This window comes from Humulus lupulus, chromosome 3 (genome assembly GCF_963169125.1).
Source record: "Humulus lupulus chromosome 3, drHumLupu1.1, whole genome shotgun sequence".
NCBI lineage: Eukaryota > Viridiplantae > Streptophyta > Magnoliopsida > Rosales > Cannabaceae > Humulus > Humulus lupulus.
In genome coordinates this window covers 89,758,961-89,765,890 of record NC_084795.1, presented here as the reverse complement: position 1 = coordinate 89,765,890, position 6,930 = coordinate 89,758,961, and the positions used below count along the sequence as shown (strand labels likewise).

The window sequence follows — 6,930 nt, the reverse complement described above, 5'->3', positions numbered from 1 at the left end:
AACTCAAAACATAAAGCTTATAGCTCAAATTCAGACATAGAAACACATTAAACTACTAAAGGATCTAGCACAAGGAATTCAACTTAAATTTAGACATTCTAATGAGTTTTTCTCTCCATACTAAAGAAGAAGAATTCCTAAAATGCAACAGACGCTAGTCCTTCTGCCAGGGCTTGCATTAATCAAGGAAACAAAAAGAAATCATGAAACATAAAGAATAAAAACTGTTTGCAAATCAGACAAACACAAGAAGAAGCAATGCAAATTTAGATAGAAGTATACACTCTGGAACATCTGTTCTAGTTGGCACAGCAATTTGCAACAAAACTACTTTGTCACGCCAATCAGGGTTTTCCTCGAGGAATTTTTTGAAGGCCAATATCTTCTGAGGAATCCCTTTGATCATATCAAGGCGATCACCTGTAATGCCATATATTTCACATAAGAAATAGTTAATATATAAAACATAAGATATATCATTAAATATACAAATTAGAGAGGAAAAAAATATTAATCTACTAAAATTAGAATTACAAACACCTCTCTACCCATGCAACAAGCAGTAGTAATAGCATAAATAGAAATGTGTCACTAGGAAGGTAAGGACTAAGAATTATCTAATAGCTTTACAGTAAAAGAACCAAGCAGGTAGATAACAGATAAAAGCATGTTTAACAACACATGTTAACTTTTTAAACCATGTCCTTTGCTACACACAGTGAAACAGGGCACAATGAACTCATTTTTAACATGTAAGCTGATTTTATAACTTCTTTTATTGATTAATTTTGTTCCTGAGTCCCCTAGATGGCTGGTATGAATTGGATCAAAACTAAGCTTAGAAAACATAGAATCTTTAAAAATTTTGATAGCCCCTAAAATATACAAGCAAACAGAGCAAAGTCAACCTAGACATACTTTGGCATCAATGAGTTATCATAAAGGTTTATTTTAACGAGATTACAAATGATGGTAATAAGCATTATTAACAGAAAAATTATGCTCTACCACAGTGAGCAAGACAAACCTGCACTAAAGTAGTGGGTCTATGTGTACATATAATCAAGTGGTGGTAATTGGTGGCTATTAAGTAGGAGATGCCTGGGCAATACACCATGGCAAGATTCAAGCAAAGTGCAGTTTTTTACAAGATGGGATAGCCCAACATCTGTTATTTGACGGCAATGAGGCAACACTATGTTTTTCAGATTAGGACACCCTTCATCTAGCTCAGCCATTGCCATATCCCCAAATTCTGCCCAATCAAAATCAACATAAGGGTTTTCTCCCTTTTCACGATTTTTGGGTTTTTTTTTGGTTTAGAGAGAGAGCGAGAGAAACACACCTGGAGAACACTCACGTCTAGGTAGGTAAGTTGAGGACAACCTCTTGCAATGGCCATTATTCCAGCATCACCAATTTGATGATAGCCACTAACGTTTAGATATTGTAGGGAGTTACACTTACCAATGGCAACAAGTGCCTCGTCCCCGACCCTAATAATTAATATGCGAGTGAAGACAGAAATCAAAGTGTAATTCATACTCAAATATTTCTAATTCTATAAACAATGAAAAGAAGAATTCACCTATCACAAAATCGGAGGCTAAGATCTGTCAGGGACTTGTAATTCTCTCCAACAGCTACAATTCCTCTGTTTCCAATCTATAACCACAAAGAAGGATATACATGCTGTCACAAATAATTCACATGGTAACTACCAGACCGACCACTAAAAGAAAACTTTTTAACAGAAGTCAATCAAATACATCGTATAAACAATGAAGCATTCTTTAGTAACAATGATACAGTATTAAGCTTGTCAACAAGTATCATATTTACTTTAAATATTTTGTTTAAACAGCATTAAATAAAAAATTGGAAGGTGTATACAAATGGATCTTATGGGAGAAGGAATACTTATAAACCTTGTAATTAATAAGTGAGACAGAGAACATACCTCATAACATCGACGAATGTGAAGTTTCTTCAAATTCTTATAGCCTTTGGCTATATAACAAATTTCTTCATCTCCAATACTTGAGCAATCGACTAAATCAAGTGCTTGTAGGAGCTTGCAACCCCTTCCAATCTCGAGAAGTGCACGGTTGCTAATCCTTTGGCAGTACAACAAAGTCAATTCAATAAGAAGCCTGCAATTATCCAGGATATACGGATTAGCAATCAAATGAACAGATATAACTATCATGTTAACAGAAGTCAATATTAGTACAACCGAGGGCCTTTGGCATGAAGAGAAAGAGGAACTAGAAATTTATCTAGAACAAGCATAATTTAGTGGAACAAATAACCGAGCTTATCCTAACACAAATTAATCTACTTTTACATAAAATGATAAATAAGAACAGCTAATTGGCACAAAGCAAAGATTATAATTACTTCTCCAATCAAGATGTTTAAACAAATAGTTCACATATCATGGGAAGGAGGAAATGTCGTATTATTAATACACTAGTAATATCATGGAACTAAACATAACTCAAGAATAGTCAATGTGTGTAACTTAAACGTGAACTCCATCCTATTCACTCATAGTATTACCTCCTATTATACCAATTTTAATTCAAGCTGGGAGAGATACATACGAGCAAGATTTCCCAATGAATTCTAGTCCCAGAGTACCAATATTGATGCACCCATTAACTGTAAGATGAGTAAGTTGCTTGCAACCAGTGGCAATAGCTTCCAAACCCTTGTCACTTAGGAAATAGCAGTCACTTAGAGTGAGATCTTTTAGCTTCTTACATCCATTCCCAATGGCACATAAACCCCTGAGTTTTAAAATCAGGATGAAATGAAAGAATAAGTACTGAACTTACTAGAAAATAGAATAAAGATATGAAAAAAAGCCAAGCTGTTATCACATCTCTTCTATCTTATAAACTAAGGTACCCAATAACATTTAGAGGCAATCAATAGAAAAATTGAAAAATGAACCTAAGAGCAAATGAAATAGACAAAAAAAAAGTACACAAGATTTAATTTGTTCCAACGAGTTCTATGGTTACAGATTCTTCATACTTGTAATGAGATAGCACATTGCTCGACAATAAATGACCAAAAACACATATCAAATAAAGATGTAAAAACTGAGGCGACAAAGATTAAAAAATGGCACTAACTTATCTGTGAATCTCTGGAAACTATATAGAGCTAATAACTCCAATGACGCACAAGAAGTTCCTACAACTTTCAAAGCCTCATCAGTAACATTGATGCATTGTAGCTTCAATACTTTCAAAAATGGGCATCCTTGGGCTATAGCAAGCACCCCTTTGTTGTGCATGAACTCAGAATCTAAAGAAAGGGTCTCAAGAGACTTGCAATGTATGCCCACTGCTTCCAGTGAGACATCAGTTATCTTAGCACAAGCAGCAATACCAAGAGCTTTCAATGAATTCCCACAACCAAGAGCTAATTCAACTAAACCTGCATCTGTTAAGGCCTCACAAAATCGCAAATTTAAATCCTCAAGCTGCTTACAAGACTGTCCAACAACAGCTAGACCATGATCTCCAACATAGCAACCCTTAAAGAAAACCATACCAAAATGATATGTCACAAAAACTTGGGAAAAATGAGGTAAACGATGAATATATTTTCATTTATTTTAACAGAAACAGATAAGACCCACATAAAACACTTCACATTTCAAGTATAGTAGACCAAAAATTCACCTGTAAATCTAAAGCTATTAAAAATGAGCACTTTTTGGCGAGTGCAATTAAGCCAGAACTTGAGATGTTAAAGCACCAGATTAAGCTCAGCTTCTCAAGTTTCGGAAAGCCTTCGCCAAGGGCAATCAACCCAATATCAGATAAACTACATGACTCAAATCCAACATCTTCAGGCCCTTTTTCTCAGTAGCATATAGTTGAAGAGACGAAACCACATTATTATTATTCCCGCGCCTTCTTCCCTATCCCCATAATCAAATAATAAACAATAAACTGGGTCATATCGATAAACAAGAACAAGCTTAGCCCTATTTGTACCACATCTGCCCTAATTCAATCCAATCATACGACCCAGAATTAGAGAAAAAAAATTATACGAGGAAGAAACGGGTGAATCAAAATCTAGAATCGGGCAGAAACTGAAGGTCAATTAGTTTGGGGTAAATAAAATATCTTACGAGCTGAACGGGGAGCATAATATTCAAGCGCTCATCAATGTGAACATTACGAACATTGAAGAATCGACGGGCAAGGAGCTTGACGAAGAGGTGAGGACTGCCGGTAGCGTCGACCCGGAGCGTGGTGCGGCTGAGGCGCTCTAGGGCTAGCCACCGCTTGCAGACGAGGGAACAGGCGTCACGACTGGGTTTAGAATCAAGCAGGCAGAAGATCTCTACGATCAATTCGTCTGGTAGACACGTGTTGATCTGATCGTGACCTCGCATTTTTTTTGGTTTATGGTTTTAGATCAATCCTTTCTATGAGTCCAAACTGTACCTTTATGGGAAATCCTAGAGAAGAATTTTCCGGGAAAATAAAATGAAGGAAAGCAAGTTAAATAAAAGGCTGGGAAATTTTATATTTATCTATACATATAAATATGTATATGTATGTAGATATAGAAGGTGTGCGTATGTATGTAGACACAAATAGAAGGAAGCAAGGAATTGGTATAGTAGGCGGTTGGGTTGGGTTGGGTTGGGTTAAGAGTGTTTTGCCAGCAAGCTCCTGATGAATAGAAGCTCCGCTTACCTCCTCTTCCTTCTCCTTCTCGACCGCCCCATGACTGAGATCAGAAGTTTCAGGATTGGGATCACCATTGTTATTAGAAGAAGAAGAGGAAGAAGGTGGCTGATACTGAAACCCTAACTGGGAATCGCTTGAGGGATGGCCAGAAGTGTGTTAGAAAACTGTTTAGAGCTTTGGAAATAAAAAAAATAGAGGCAAATAAAAAAGTAAAAAGTAGAAGATAATTTGGCTCCTAAATTTTGGTACAGCCAATTTTTTTTTCCCACATGTTATTTTATTATTTGATGTATTATAATACTTTTTCAATACTATTATATTCATGTGTTATGGAAAGGGGTATTTAGTGTAGTGATATGATATTTTTCAATTTCTAAATTACCTGAAAGCAAAGTGTACCATAATGAAATAGATTGTGTGTCAAGTAACTGGGGAAGTGATTAAAATGTGACCTTTTATGATTTGAGTGGTTGCTTACCTTATTTGAAATAATGTAAAATGTGAATTGATTAACCTTCGAATAACTGTTCTCGGCAAATGAACAACACTGTTTGGACCACCTTCTACCCGAATGGAGAGCTTTGTATTTTCCTATTGATGGTTTTTAACCTGGTATAAGGAATTTCATGGTTTAAATAAGGTGCACTAGGACAGCTTCACCTACCATATAGCAATCAATTTTTTCTACTTCAATATTTATTTTACTTGCGTGTTGGTTATATTTTGGTTTGGTCAACTGCCTCATTCATATTAAATACAAGACATATGTAGTAATTAGTAAGATCTTTTTTGGCCAATAAATATACCCATGTATATAAAGAATTAAAAATTGAATACAATATTTGATATCGGTCAACTGAACATGTATTTGCTACTTATTTTGTTTTGTATTCCCACATGTTTAAAGAGTGTTCAGAATACCAACCCAATTTAACCAACCCAATTTAATTAAGTACTAGTCGAATGAATAAGTATTTAATCACCTTGACAAGTACATATTCTTAAATAGCACAGACGTGGCTACAAAGTTTCCATGAAATCCATGTGCTTCATTTTATAAACTTCAATACAGAATTATAATACAAATTAATTTTCAATATCATATTCTTATAGTGGGAGGAAAATAAATTCAATCCTATAACTTTTGTAATCTATACCATTGTATTTAAGGTCAATTATATATATTTCTATTTTACCATATTTGTGTAATTTAAATTGCATTTTTACACTAAGACATTGAACTGCTCTTCACAAAAAAAAAATGAAATATCTAATCCTAAGCATTAAGAAGGCAAAATAAATTTATATGCACATGTTGAAATCGAAATGAACAAGGCATACCTTTCAGTTTAACATCAGTACATTTGTTCTACATGCTAAAAAACATGTTCAAAATACAACCTCCATAGAAGATAGGATTTTTTTTCTTTGTTTTTTTTGGACTTGTCCCACAACTTAAACTAACAAAAAAAAAACCATAACTTAACTTGATCAAAGAACATTGTAGAGAATAGACAAGCGGTGTTATCCGAACCTCGCTTACTTGTTCTTAGAAGAACGACAGGGTGGAGATGGTGAAAAAACTTCATTAGTGGCTTCAATCGGTGCTTGATGACAACAATGGCTACAACCTTTGTACTTCATTTCCTCGATGTCACTCCGTAAATTAAACAACATGCTAACATCAGATTTTGGAAAGTGTTGTGGGTCATGTAAATCTTCAGATCAGACACCTTGATTCCGAAGAGGAAATGGTTACAGGCAATGCAATTTTTTTGTTTCGTTGAGCAGATGGTCCTTCGAACCCTTTTATTTCATTTCGTCTAGGCCATCCTTTATTAACGAGGACATGAGAAAATTTAAAACAAATAGTGTAAATAACTCACTGGAATTAATTTGTAATGTAAGAAGGCTTACTTTCAGGAAAAGGTACACAAACTAGAAATTTAATTACAATTTATTTAACAAATATAACTTCTTACCTCGCTTGCGTCGTGGCTGGGTGATCGATTGACCTTTGGAATGGTGCCCTTTTGAAGTTTGTGTTGGAAAACCATTCAGAGCATGCAGCGAAAACTCATGCGTGGTGGGCCCATTATTGTTTATGAACAACAGAACAAAAACAATCAAAAAATTTCATTAATCATATAAACAATTTATATGACTTAGAAAACAATCCAAAAACATTATCATACAGTACTATTAA

General features: G+C 34.8%; 1 pseudogene; it reads right to left on the bottom strand.

The window, feature by feature from the left end:
* Window positions 1–235: 235 nt before the first annotated feature.
* LOC133824634 (F-box/LRR-repeat protein 4-like) lies at window positions 236–4,602 on the bottom strand (annotated as a pseudogene).
* Between the last annotated feature and the right edge of the window lie 2,328 nt (window positions 4,603–6,930).